The 11,505-nt window shown below is 43.9% G+C and overlaps 1 long non-coding RNA gene across 1 annotated transcript; it reads right to left on the bottom strand.

Moving 5' to 3' along the window:
• Positions 1–1,287: 1,287 nt before the first annotated feature.
• LOC119296956 lies at positions 1,288–11,505 on the bottom strand. The gene is made up of 4 exons (XR_005145462.1): positions 11,012–11,505; positions 10,537–10,636; positions 10,322–10,402; positions 1,288–1,533 (listed from the first exon to the last, which is right to left on the bottom strand). It is a non-coding gene; the product is annotated as an uncharacterized LOC119296956 (long non-coding RNA).

Here is an 11,505-nt window from a genome sequence, read left to right as displayed (position 1 = left end):
CTATATATTATGCACATATGTCACTACAACCCATACTGTAGTAGAATAGAACAGGTTGAATCCTCGGAACCAACTTAAACTGACAACTTTCACTTCATCGACACTCAAATGAACACTCTTTCCTCTTTGTTCATACTGTATAGAACTGGCCACAGCTATCACAAAAATTCATAGTTCAGTCAAAAAATTGTACAATTCATCTTATTTCTGTTAACTGGGGGAAATAGTAGAATGAAGATACTCTACAGCCCATAAAACTACCTCATATATTAACTTGGAAAGGAACTAACTAAGAAGTGGCCAAAAATTAAGAGATGTCTAAAAAGACAGTGACATTGTGAAAGCAAGTGATAGATCTCTAAAATTAGGATGGAATGAAAGGAACCAAGTAGTGTGACAATTATAAGATATATAAAAAGATAACAGTTGATAAGCAAATGAGAGATCTCTGATATTGATTTATTAGCATTAATCTCATAACCACACACTCATGTTTCCCTTACGTAGGCAGCAAAAGTCTAAATGGCACGCAGTCGCCCGCCTACGTGAGAGCACCTAGAGCTCGCCCTCATCGTTCGACATATTCAAAAGCGCTACAATTTGCTGGCCAGAGCCACCCCGCGCCCCAGAGCTCCTCGCCTACCTTGTTTCTGACGGAGAATCGCCACCACGACTGCGCTGGAACCAACTCGAACTTACGCCATGGTCGCGCGGACAATCCCAGGAGCACCTGGTGGTGCTCTCTCCGTCGGCCAGCGCGCGTCTTTCTCTGCGTGTGCATATGTGACATGTGATGTGCGAGTGAGTGCGTGCTGGTGGGTGTCATGTGCGTGTTTGTGCGTGCTGGCGTGTGCGCGTCACCGGCGATCCTTGCCGTGCCGCACCTCCCCGGCCGCCTGCACCCAGTACGTGCAAGCTCCACGTCACCTTCTTCTTCTGTTTCTTGGCGCGTGCCAACTGCTCGTCGAAATGCTCAGCTGAGCTTAAAGATGGGAAGGAAGAAGATTGCCACGTTGGCAACGCTGGGTCAAAACCACGCCAACTCAGCACGAAAACTGCTTTTGTTGAGTCAAGGGAACAAACTAATCCGGTTTTCAAAGTTGAGGGACTAATTTTTGCTAGTTTTAGAGTTGAGGGACCATTTCTATACTTTCGAGAGAGTTCAAGGATGAGAAATATACTTATCCCAAATGATTAAGACACTATCCTCTCAACCTATTAAATTTGGAGTCACAAACATTTTCCTACCATCAAGTAACCTACAAAACCCACACCAAGAAGGATCTGACGAACTAACTTTATTTTTTCAAACATTCAAATATACAAATAAGCCAAAAGAGAGATACATTTTCAAAACTAACTTTATCATTCACTGATATACAACAAGTAGTCTAGAAAACCCATACTTGAATCATTCTTAGCAAGATAAACATGTAGTACCTGAAGAACATGCTACACAAAATCGCTCTGGAACTCCAAGGTAATGAATCAATCTTATGGGTTGACTAAACCAATCCTTTTGATTAAAGCATCCTGCATGTGCAAAGAAAAAAACATATCATAATGGTGTTGGAAATATGCCCTAGAGGCAATAATAAAAGTATTATTATTATATTTCCTTGTTCATGATAATTGTCTTTTATTCATGCTATAACTGTATTATCCAGAAATCGTAATACACGTGTGAATACATAGACCACAATATGTCCCTAGTGAGCCTCTAGTTGACTAGCTCGTTGTGATCAACAGATAGTCATGGTTTCCTGGCTATGGACATTGGATGTCGTTGATAACGGGATCACATCATTAGGAGAATGATGTGATGGACAAGACCCAATCCTAAGACTAGCACAAAAGATCGTGTAGTTCATTTGCTAGAGCTTTGCCAATGTCAAGTATCTCTTCCTTCGACCATGAGAGCGTGTAACTCCTGGATACCGTAGGAGTGCTTTGGGTGTATCAAACGTCACAACGTAACTGGGTGACTATAAAGGTTCACTACAGGTATCTCCGAAAGTATCTATTGTTTTATGCGGATCGAGACTGGGATTTGTCACTCCGTGTAAACGGAGAGGTATCTCTGGGCCCACTCGGTAGGACATCATCATATGCGCAATGTGACCAAGGAGTTGATCACGGGATGATGTGTTACGGAACGAGTAAAGTGACTTGCCGGTAACGAGATTGAACAAGGTATTGGATACCGACGATCGAATCTCGGGCAAGTAACATACCGATAGACAAAGGGAATTGAATACGGGATTGATTAAGTCCTTGACATCGTGGTTCATCCGATGAGATCATCGTGGAACATGTGGGAGCCATCATGGGTATCCAGATCCCGCTGTTGGTTATTGACCGGAGAACGTCTCGGTCATGTCTACATGTCTCCCGAACCCGTAGGGTCTACACACTTAAGGTTCGATGACGCTAGGGTTATAAAGGAAGTTTGTATGTGGTTACCGAATGTTGTTCGGAATCCCGGATGAGATCCCGGACGTCACGAGGAGTTCCGGAATGGTCCGGAGGTAAAGATTTATATATGGGAAGTCCTATTTTGGCCACCGGAAAATGTTCGGGATTTTTCGGTATTGTATCGGGAAGGTTCTAGAAGGTTCCGGAGTGGGGCCCACCTGCATGGGGGGACCCACATGGACGTGGGTAGTGGGGGCAAGGCCCCACACCCCTGGTCAAGGCGCACCAAGATCCCCCCTTAGAAGGAATAAGATCATATCCCGAAGGGATAAGATCAAGATCCCTAAAAAGGGGGGATAACAATCGGTGGGGAAGGAAATAATGAGATTTCTTTCCTCCCACCTTGGCCAACACCCCAATGGACTTGGAGGGCAAGAAACCAGCCCCTCCACCCCTATATATAGTGGGGAGGCGCATGGGAGCTATACACGAAGTTCTGGCACAGCCCTACCTCTCTTCCTACTCCTCCTCTCCCATGGTGCTTGGCGAAGCCCTGCTGGATTGCCACGCTCCTCCACCACCACCACGCCGTTGTGCTGCTGTTGGATGGAGTCTTCCTCAACCTCTCCCTCTCTCCTTGCTGGATCAAGGCGTGGGAGACGTCACCGGGCTGTACGTGTGTTGAACGCGGAGGTGCCGTCCGTTCGGCACTAGGATCATCGGTGATTTGAATCACGACGAGTACGACTCCATCAACCCCGTTCACTTGAACGCTTCTGCTTAGCGATCTACAAGGGTATGTAGATGCACTCTCTTTCTACTCGTTGCTGGTCTCTCCATAGATAGATCTTGGTGACATGTAGGAAAATTTTGAATTTCTGCTACGTTCCCCAACAGTGGCATCATGAGCTAGGTCTATTGCGTAGATTCTTTGCACGAGTAGAACACAAAGTAGTTGTGGGCATTGATGTTGTTCAATATGCTTACCGTTACTAGTCCAATCTTGTTTCGACGGTATTGTGGGATGAAGCGGCCCGGACCGACCTTACACGTACTCTTACGTGAGACAAGTTCCACCGATTGACATGCACTTGGTGCATAAGGTGGCTAGCGGGTGCCAGTCTCTCCCACTTTAGTCAGAACGGATTCGATGAAAAGGGTCCTTATGAAGGGTAAATAGCAATTGGCATATCACGTTGTGGTCTTGCGTAGGTAAGAAACGTTCTTGCTAGAAACCCATAGCAGCCACGTAAAACATGCAACAACAATTAGAGGACGTCTAACTTGTTTTTGCAGGGTATGCTATGTGATGTGATATGGCCAAGAAGAATGTGATGAATGATATGTGATGTATGAGATTGATCATGTTCTTGTAATAGGATTCACGACTTGCATGTCGATGAGTATGACAACCGGCAGGAGCCATAGGAGTTTTCTTTATTTATTGTATGACCTGCGTGTCATTGAAGAACGCCATGTAAACTACTTTACTTTATTGCTAAACGCGTTAGTCATAGAAGTAGAAGTAGTCGTTGGCGTGACAACTTCATGAAGACACGATGATGGAGATCATGATGATGGAGATCATGGTGTCGTGCCGGTGACGATGATGATCATGGAGCCCCGAAGATGAAGATCAAAAGGAGCAAAATGATATTGGCCATATCATGTCACTATTTGATTGCATGTGATGTTTATCATGTTTATGCATCTTGTTTGCTTAGGATGACGGTAGTAAATAAGATGATCCCTTACAAAATTTCAAGAAGTGTTCTCCCCTAACTGTGCACCGTTGCTACAGTTCGTCGCTTCTAAGCACCACGTGATGATCGGGTGTGATGGATTCTTACGTTCACATACAACGGGTGTAAGACAGTTTTACACAGCGAAAACACTTAGGGTTAACTTGACGAGCCTAGCATGTGCAGACATGGCCTCGGAACACGGAGACCGAAAGGTCGAGCATGAGTCGTATGGTAGATACGATCAACATGAAGATGTTCACCGATGATGACTAGTCTGTCTCACGTGATGATCGGACACGGCCTAGTTGACTCGGATCATGTGATCACTTAGATGACCAGAGGGATGTCTATCTAAGTGGGAGTTCATAAGATGAACTTAATTATCCTCAACATAGTCAAAAGACCTTTTGCAAATTATGTCGTAAGCTCATGCTTTAGTTCCACTGTTTAGATATGTTCCTAGAGAAAATATAGTTGAAAGTTGATAGTAGCGATTATGCGATCAGTAGAAAGCCTATGTCCTTAATGCACCGCTCAGTGTGCTGAACCCCAACATCGTTTGTCGATGTTGCGAACATCGGACATACACGTTTTGATAACTACGTGATAGTTCAATTAAATGGTTTAAGTAGAGGCACCAAAGACGTTTTCGAAACGTCGCGGAACGTATGAGATGTTTCGAGGGCTGAAATTGGGATTTCAGGCTCGTGCCCACGTCAAGAGGTATAAGACCTCCGACGATTTTCTTAGCCTGCAAACTAAGGGAGAAAAGCTCAATCGTTGAGCTTGTGCTCAGATTGTCTGAGCACAACAATCACTTGAATCGAGTGGGAGTTGATCCTCCAGATGAGATAGTGATGTTTCCCCAAAGTCATTGCCACCAAGCTGCTAGAGCTTCGTGATTAACTATAACATATCAGGGATAGATATAATGATCCTTGAAATATTCATGATGTTTGACATCGCGAAAGTAGAAATCAAGAAGGAGCATCAATTGTTGATGGTTGGTGAAACCACTAGTTTCAAGAAGGGCAAGGGAACAAAGGGATACTTCATGAAACGGCAATTCAGCTGCTGCTCTAGTGAAGAAACCCAAGGTTGAACCCAAACCCGAGACTAAGTGCTTCTGTAATAAGGGGAACAACCACTGGAGCAGCATTACCCTAGATACTTGGTAGATGAGAAGGCTGGCAAGGTCGATAGAAGTATATTGGATATACATTATGTTAATGTGTACTTTACTAGTACTCCTAGTAGCACCAGGGTATTGGATGCCGGTTCGGTTGCTAAGTGTTAGTAACTCGAAATAAAAGCTACGGAATAAACGGAGACTAGCTAAAGGTGAGCTGACGATATATGTTGGAAGTGTTTCCAAGGTTGATATGATCAAGCATCGCACGCTCCCTCTACCACCGAGATTGGTGTTTGCGTTGAGCATAGACATGATTGGATTATGTCTATTGCAATACGGTTATTCATTTAAGGAGAATAATAGTTACTCTATTTTTGAATAATACCTTCAATGGTCTTGCACCTAAAGGAATGGTTTATTGAATCTCGGTCGTAGTGATACACATTTTCATGCCAAAAGATATAAGATAGTAATGATAGTACCACTTACTTGTGGCACTGCCATGTAAGTCATAATGGTATAAAACGCATGAAGAAGCTCCATGTTGATGGATCTTTGGACTCACTCGTTTTTGAAAAGTTTGAGACATGCGAACCATGTCTATTGGTGTATATGCATGAAGAAACTCCATGCAAATGGATCGTTCGGACTCACTTGATTTTGAATCACTTGAGATATGCAAATCATACCACATGGGCAAGATGACTGAAAAGCCTCATTTTCAGTAAGATGGAACAAGATAGCAACTTGTTGGAAGTAACACATTTTGATGTGTGCAGTCGAATGAGTGCTGAGGCATGCAGTGAATATCATTATGTTCTTACTTCACAGATGATTCGAGTAAATGTTGAGTATATTTACTTGATGAAACACAAGTCTGAATTATTGAATGGTTCAAGAAATTTCAGAGTGAAGTAGCAGATCATTGTGACAAGAGGATAAAATGTCTATGATATGATCATAGAGATGAATATCTGAGTTACGAGTTTTGGCACGCAATTAAGACACTGTGGAAATTGTTTTACAATTAATACCGCCTGGAACACCATAGTGTGATGGTGTGTCCGAACATCATAGTTGCACCCTATTGGATATGGTGCGTACCATGATGTCTCTTATCGAATTACCACTATCGTTCATGGGTTAGGCATTAGAGACAACCGCACTCACTTTAAATAGGGCACCACGTAATTCCGTTGAGATGACACCGTATGAATTATGGTTTAGAGAAACCTAAGTTGTCGTTTCTTAAAAGTTTGGGGCTACGACGCTTATGTGAAAAAGTTTCAGGCTGATAAGCTAGAACCCAAAGCGGATAAATGCATCTTCATAGGACACCCAAAACAGTTGGGTATACCTCCTGTCTCAGATCCAAAAGCAATAAAGGATTGTTTCTTGAATCAGGTCCTTTCTCGAGGAAAGGTTTCTCTCAAAAGAATTGAGTGGGAGGATGGTGGAGACTTGATGAGGTTATTGAACCATCACTTCAACCAGTGTGTAGCAGGGCACAGGAAGTTGTTCCCGTGGCACCTACACCAATTGAAGTGGAAGCTTATGATAGTGATCATGAAACTTCAGATCAAGTCACTCACAAACCTCGTAGGATGACAAGGATGCGTACTACTTGAGAGTGGTACGTAATCCTGTCTTGGAAGTCATGTTGCTAGACAACAATGAGCCTACGAGCTATGGAGAGGCGATGGTGGGCCCGGATTCCGACGAATGGCTCGAGGCCATAAAATCCGAGAACGGATCCATGACTTTGGAAGAAATACTTGATGGTCGTAAGGCCATTGGGTACGGATGGATTTTAAAAAAGGAAGACAGACAATGATGGTAAGAATTACCATTAAGAAAGCTCGACTTGTCGTTAAGATGTTTTCCGACAAGTTCAAGGAGTTGATTACGGTGAGGTTTTCTCACTCGTAGCGATGCTAAGAGTCTGTTGGAATTGGATTAGCAGTTACTGCATGATTGACGAAATCTTGCAGATAGGATGTCAAAACATTGTTTCCTCGATGTTATACTTGAGGAAAGGTTGTATGTGATACAACCAGAAGGTTTTGTCAATCCTGAAAGATGCTAACAAGTATGCGAAGCTCCAGCTATCCTTCTAAGGACTGGAGTAAGCATCTCGGAGTTGGAATATACGCTTTGATGATGATCAAAAATTTTGGGTTTGTACAAAGTTTATGAGAAACTTGTATTTCCAAAGAAGTGAGTGGGAGCACTATAGAATTTCTGATGAGTATATGTTGTTGACATATTGTCAATCAGAAATGACGTAGAATTTCTGGAAAGCATATAGGGTTATTTTGAAAGTGTTTTTCAATGGAAAGCCTGGATTAAGCTACTTGAACATTGAGCATCAAGATCTATAAGGATAGATCAAAATGCTTAATAATACTTTCAAATGAGCACATACCTTGACATGATCTTGAAGGTGTTCAAGATGGACCAGTCAAAGAAGGAGTTCTTGCCTGAGTTGTAAGGTACGAAGTTAAGACTTAAAGCTCGACCACGGCAGAATAGAGAGAAAGGACGAAGGTCGTCCCCTATGCTTAAGACGTAGGCTCTTCAGTATGCTATGCTGTGTACCGCACCTGAAGTGTGCCTTGCCATGAGTCAGTCAAGGGGTACAAGAGTGATCCAAGAATGGCTCACAGGACAGCGGTCAAAGTTATCCTTAGTAACTAGTGGACTAAGAAATTTTCTCGATTATGGAGGTGGTAAAAGAGTTCATCGTAAAGGTTACGATGATGCAAGCTTGACACCTATCCGGATAGCTCTGAGTAGAGAGACCGGATACATATAATGGAGCAATAATTTAGAATAGCTCCAAGTAGAACAGTTGTTTGGAATAGCTCCAAATAGAGCGTGGTAGCTGCATCTAGGAGATGACATAGAGATTTGTAAAGCACACACGGATCTGAAAGGTTCAGACCCGTTGACTAAAACCTCTCTCACAAGCAACATGATCAAACCTAAAACTCTTGGGTATTAGTCACATGGCGATGTGACCTGTGAGTGTTAATCACATGGCGATGTGAACTAGATTATTGACTCTAGTGCAAGTGGGAGACTGTTGGAAATATGCCCTAGAGGCAATAATAAAAGTATTATTATTATATTTCCTTGTTCATGATAATTGTCTTTTATTCATGCTATAACTGTATTATCCGGAAATCGTAATACACGTGTGAATACATAGACCACAATATGTCCCTAGTGAGCCTCTAGTTGACTAGCTCGTTGTGATCAACAAATAGTCATGGTTTCCTGGCTATGGACATTGGATGTCGTTGATAACGGGATCACATCATTAGGAGAATGATGTGATGGACAAGACCCAATCCTAAGACTAGCACAAAAGATCGTGTAGTTCATTTGCTAGAGCTTTGCCAATGTCAAGTATCTCTTCCTTCGACCATGAGATCGTGTAACTCCTGGATACCGTAGGAGTGCTTTGGGTGTATCAAACGTCACAACGTAACTGGGTGACTATAAAGGTGCACTACAGGTATCTCCGAAAGTATCTATTGTTTTATGCGGATCGAGACTGGGATTTGTCACTCCGTGTAAACGGAGAGGTATCTCTGGGCCCACTCGGTAGGACATCATCATATGCGCAATGTGACCAAGGAGTTGATCACGGGATGATGTGTTACGGAACGAGTAAAGTGACTTGCCGGTAGCGAGATTGAACAAGGTATTGGATACCGACGATCGAATCTCGGGCAAGTAACATACCGATAGACAAAGGGAATTGAATACGGGATTGATTAAGTCCTTGACATCGTGGTTCATCCGATGAGATCATCGTGGAACATGTGGGAGCCATCATGGGTATCCAGATCCCGCTGTTGGTTATTGATCGGAGAACGTCTCGGTCATGTCTACATGTCTCCCGAACCCGTAGGGTCTACACACTTAAGGTTCGATGACGCTAGGGTTATAAAGGAAGTTTGTATGTGGTTACCGAATGTTGTTCGGAGTCTCGGATGAGATCCCGGACGTCACGAGGAGTTCCGGAATGGTCCGGAGGTAAAGATTTATATATGGGAAGTCCTATTTTGGCCACCGGAAAATGTTCGGAATTTTTCGGTATTGTACCGGGAAGGTTCTAGAAGGTTCCGGAGTGGGGCCCACCTGCATGGGGGGACCCACATGGACGTGGGTAGTGGGGGCAAGGCCCCACACCCCTGGTCAAGGCGCACCAAGATCCCCCCTTAGAAGGAATAAGATCATATCCCGAAGGGATAAGATCAAGATCCCTAAAAAGGGGGGATAACAATCGGTGGGGAAGGAAATAATGAGATTTCTTTCCTCCCACCTTGGCCAACGCCCCAATGGACTTGGAGGGCAAGAAACCAGCCCCTCCACCCCTATATATAGTGGGGAGGCGCATGGGATCTATACACGAAGTTCTGGCACAGCCCTACCTCTCTTCCTACTCCTCCTCTCCCATGGTGCTTGGCGAAGCCCTGCTGGATTGCCACGCTCCTCCACCACCACCACGCCGTTGTGCTGCTGTTGGATGGAGTCTTCCTCAACCTCTCCCTCTCTCCTTGCTGGATCAAGGCGTGGGAGACGTCACCGGGCTGTACGTGTGTTGAACGCGGAGGTGTCGTCCGTTCGGCACTAGGATCATCGGTGATTTGAATCACGACGAGTACGACTCCATCAACCCCGTTCACTTGAACGCTTCCGCTTAGCGATCTACAAGGGTATGTAGATGCACTCTCTTTCTACTCGTTGCTGGTCTCTCCATAGATAGATCTTGGTGACACGTAGGAAAATTTTGAATTTCTGCTACGTTCCCCAACAAATGGGATATCAGCTTGATGAAAAAAAAAACATACCATAAAATATTTATTTGCAAAAACGACTATTGTACAAGAGATATCGGCTTGATATGGAATATGATGGAATAAGAATAGTAATTACAGTGATCTAAACACTCTTATATTTCTTTAAGAGGGGGTACAAAGTAATGATCTCATAAGTGCGAGAGGGGAAAGAACAACACCTGATCATGTTGAAGTATAATAGTGAACTGTACATTCACACCTCACTGAATTTTCAGGTTTAGACAACCCGAGCTTTATAACTGAAACAAAAACAAGATGGTATTGATCCTCCTTGGATAAATTCAATTCCAATAAAGAAGAAGTTATACTTATGAATCTATAAAAATAATTCAATATTGTTCTAGTATTTTAAAAAAATCACCATGGAAGCTACCTCATTATCAACCCATACGCAGATTACATAATCAGTGCAACATCAAGAAAGCCGAAGATTGTGTAGAAATTTGCATCCACCTCTAAATATAGTAGAAGACCTGCAAGGAAGAGATTACTATTAGTAATCTAGTAGAAATTATCATCTGTCCCTACCACAAACCTGATTATATATAAGCTATTTGTGTAACATATGCACACAAAGTAGCTGCGGCTACATTTACATTCTATCTTGAAACGATTGCGAGAAAGGCTTTTAAGATAATGAACACACCAAAAAAAAAAGTACAGTAGTTTTTTCTGCATGAACACGATTCCTCAATTTTGGGCTTTTGGCTGAAATTGCAGCATTTTCCAGTGCAGAAGTTGTCATATCTCTGCTCTAGAAGTGATGTATACGAAAATAAGCACAAAGTAGCAGGCAAAACTAAAAAATATGAAAAGGAGAACCAAAGATATTGCTGGGTGGTACTCACTGATTCATGTGAAGACGAAGACATGGGGCTGGACGGGGAGCTCGAACTTGAGATTGAAGTACTCGCTGACTTATGCTCCATCTGATCTCCATGTCTAGCAGCCCCAGCCTGCTGCGAGCCAGCAACCTCCAAGGCTCCAACGTGCAGCCAGTAACCGCGCTGCTCTCTCGGTGCGTGGCCCGGTGACGCGCCACGGCGGTGACGCCTCTAAGCTCTAACGCACGACGGAATCGACCCGGCTTCAGCCCTTCCTCCAGGTGGAGGGAGCTTGATCCAAAGGAGAGAGGTGAGTGGAGAGATTAGGAGGAACCTACTCCATTGATGCTTGCTCTGTTCACAGATCGGCCATGCGGAGAGGAGATGGAAGGAGGGCGGGTGGAGAGGTGGGGGCCTGGCAGTGGTGCGTGGAGTCATAGGCCGGCGGCGAATTGGTTGTGTGCGCCGCCAGATTTTGGAAGACAGGCGCAGTGGCGGAGGGATGACCTAGAAAGGCG

This window comes from Triticum dicoccoides, chromosome 5A (genome assembly GCF_002162155.2).
Source record: "Triticum dicoccoides isolate Atlit2015 ecotype Zavitan chromosome 5A, WEW_v2.0, whole genome shotgun sequence".
Classification (NCBI taxonomy): domain Eukaryota; kingdom Viridiplantae; phylum Streptophyta; class Magnoliopsida; order Poales; family Poaceae; genus Triticum; species Triticum dicoccoides.
The sequence above is the reverse complement of the archived record's forward strand: the minus strand, read 5'-3'. Positions and strand labels throughout refer to the sequence as shown.